Here is a 3,111-nt window from a genome sequence, read left to right on the forward strand (position 1 = left end):
AGCTAGCGCCATTCGACGGCCAACACCGCGGTACCTGGTGTGTCCGCTGTGCCGTGCGTGTGATCATTGCTTGTACAGCCCTCTCGCAGTGTCCGGAGCAAGTATGGTGGGTCTGACACACCGGTGTCAATGTGTCCTTTTTTCCATTTCCAGGAATGTATATATATATATATATATATATATATATATATATATATATATATATATATATATATATATATAATGACTTTTGAACGCTATTAAGGTAAATACATTGTTTGTTCTCTATCAAAATCTTTCATTTGCTAACTATGCCTATCCGTAGTTGGTGCCTTCAGTAGTTATATTTTTGATTTAGCTGGCAGTATTGGCGCTCGCTGTATTGCAGTAGTTACAGTAACGAAGATTTTTGTGACGTAAGTGATTCATGAAAGGTATAGGTTATTGTTAGTCAGGGCCATTCTTTTGTGGAGATTATTGAAAGACAGATTGCGTTGCGCTAAAAATATTGTGTGTCAGTTTAGTGATGATCAGAATAAGTAAAGAGAGAAATGTCTGAGTACGTTCAGTTTTGCTCAGCTGTTTGTAAATCAAATAACGCAAGAGTTTTTCCAGCACTGTCATTAATAATTTTTCAAAGGGGACATTGCAAGTCGTTGGACGAGCGTCTGTCACCATCGCAACAAGGTCGCTCCAGCCTGTCCAACCCCTCGCGCGCCACCCGGCCTCACACGCTGTGATATATACGAAGATACCATCGGTGACCACGCAGCTCGTTAGAACGAAATTACTATGAAATGACAACCCTTAGCTGCTTACAGACGTTGACAGATGTCAACGGGGACAGATGAAAATGTGTGCTCGGACCGGGACTCGAACCCGGGATCTCCTGCTTACATGGCAGACGCTCTATCCGTCTGAGCCACCGAGACACAGAGGATAGTGCGACTGCAGGGATTTATCTCTGGCATGCCTCCCCCGCGAGACTCACATTCCCAACGTATTGTCCCGCACTACATTCGTAGGGCCCCCGCCCATAATACTCATTACTCGTGGCGCGTTGCCGATTCCCGTAAGAGTTCGAGCACTGTTTGTGCATCCGCACAGAAGAAGATGGTCAAATGGCTGGTGAGCCTTAACTATATACAGGGTGTTTCAAAAATGACCGGTATATTTGAAACGGCAATACAAACTAAACGAGCAGCGATAGAAATACACCGTTTGTTGCAATATGCTTGGGACAACAGTACATTTTCAGGCAGACAAACTTTCGAAATTACAGTAGTTACAATTGTCAACAACAGATGGCGCTGCGGTCTTGGAAACTCTGTAGTACGATATTTTCCACATATCCACCATGCGTAGCAATAATATGGCGTAGTCTCTGAATGAAATTATCCGAAACCTTTGACAACGTGTCTGGCGGAATGGCTTCACATGCAGATGAGATGTACTGCTTCAGCTGTTCAATTGTTTCTGGATTCTGACGGTACACCTGGTCTTTCAAGTGTCCCCACAGAAAGAAGTCACAGGGGTTCATGTCTGGCGAATAGGGAGGCCAATCCACGCCGCCTCCTGTATGTTTCGGATAGCCCAAAGCAATCACACGATCATCGAAATATTCATTCAGGAAATTAAAGACGTCGGCCGTGCGATGTGGCCGGGCACCATCTTGCATAAACCACGAGGTGTTCGCAGTGTCGTCTAAGGCAGTTTACACCGCCACAAATTCACGAAGAATGTCCAGATAGCGTGATGCAGTAATCGTTTCGGATCTGAAAAATGGGCCAATGATTCCTTTGGAAGAAATGGCGGCCCAGACCAGTACTTTTTGAGGATGCAGGGACGATGGGACTGCAACATGGGGCTTTTCGGTTCCCCATATGCGCCAGTTCTGTTTATTGACGAAGCCGTCCAGGTAAAAATAAGCTTCGTCAGTAAACCAAATGCTGCCCACATGCATATCGCCGTCATCAATCCTGTGCACTATATCGTTAGCGAATGTCTCTCGTGCAGCAACGGTAGCGGCGCTGAGGGGTTGCCGCGTTTGAATTTTGTATGGATAGAGGTGTAAACTCTGGCGCATGAGACGATACGTGGACGTTGGCGTCATGTGGACCGCAGCTGCAACACGGCGAACGGAAACCCGAGGCCGCTGTTGGATCACCTGCTGCACTAGCTGCACGTTGCCCTCTGTGGTTGCCGTACGCGGTCGCTCTACCTTTCCAGCACGTTCATCCGTCACGTTCCCAGTCCGTTGACATTTGTCAAACAGATCCTTTATTGTATCGCTTTTCGGTCCTTTGGTTACATTAAACCTCCGTTGAAAACTTCGTCTTGTTGCAACAACACTGTGTTCTAGGCGGTGGAATTCCAACACCAGAAAAAACCATGTTGTTTCCACAGCACACTTGCACGTTGTGAACAGCACACGCTTACAGCAGAAAGACGACGTACAGAATGGTGCACCCACAGACTGCGTTGTCTTCTATATCTCTCACATCACTTGCAGCGCCATCTGTTGTTGAAAATTGTAACTACTGTAATTTCGAAAGTTTGTCCGCCTGAAAATGTACTGGTGTCCCAAGCATATTGCAACAAACGGTGTATTTCTATCGCTGCTCGTTTAGTTTTTATTGCCGTTTCAAATATACCGGTCATTTTTGAAACACCCTGTATATACGAATGTAGTGCGGGACAATACCTTGAGAATGTGAGTCTCCCGGGAGGCGTGCCAGAGATAAATCCCTGCAGTCGCACTATCCTCTGTGTCCTCGGTGGCTCAGATGGATAGAGCGTCTGCCATGTAAGCAGGAGATCCCGGGTTCGAGTCCCGGTCGGGGCACACATTTCATCTGCCCCCGTTGACATATGTCAACGTCTGTAAGCAGCTAAGGGTTGTCATTTCATAGTAATCTCACACACTGTGACTCCGCAATGTTAGCACGTACGGACACTCTCATTCGAGGTGATCGACTGATCACAATCAAAGACATCTCTGCACAATTGGACTTCTCTGTTGATACTGTTGACACATTCGTCTACCAATTGGGGTAACCAAAGTTGTGTGCCCTTTGGGTTCCTCGCTGTATAACAGAAGACCATAAAGAGCATCGAAGGACTATTTGTGTG

The 3,111-nt window shown here is 46.4% G+C and overlaps 2 non-coding genes across 2 annotated transcripts; one reads left to right on the plus strand and one right to left on the minus strand.

The window, feature by feature from the left end:
• Positions 1-835: 835 nt before the first annotated feature.
• On the minus strand, positions 836-911 carry Trnat-ugu (transfer RNA threonine (anticodon UGU)). Its single transcript has one exon. It is a non-coding gene; the product is annotated as a tRNA-Thr (tRNA).
• Positions 912-2,750: 1,839 nt separating this feature from the next.
• On the plus strand, positions 2,751-2,824 carry Trnat-ugu (transfer RNA threonine (anticodon UGU)). The gene has a single exon. It is a non-coding gene; the product is annotated as a tRNA-Thr (tRNA).
• The last annotated feature ends 287 nt before the right edge of the window (positions 2,825-3,111 follow it).

The sequence above is a fragment of the Schistocerca cancellata genome, chromosome 4 (genome assembly GCF_023864275.1).
Source record: "Schistocerca cancellata isolate TAMUIC-IGC-003103 chromosome 4, iqSchCanc2.1, whole genome shotgun sequence".
NCBI lineage: Eukaryota > Metazoa > Arthropoda > Insecta > Orthoptera > Acrididae > Schistocerca > Schistocerca cancellata.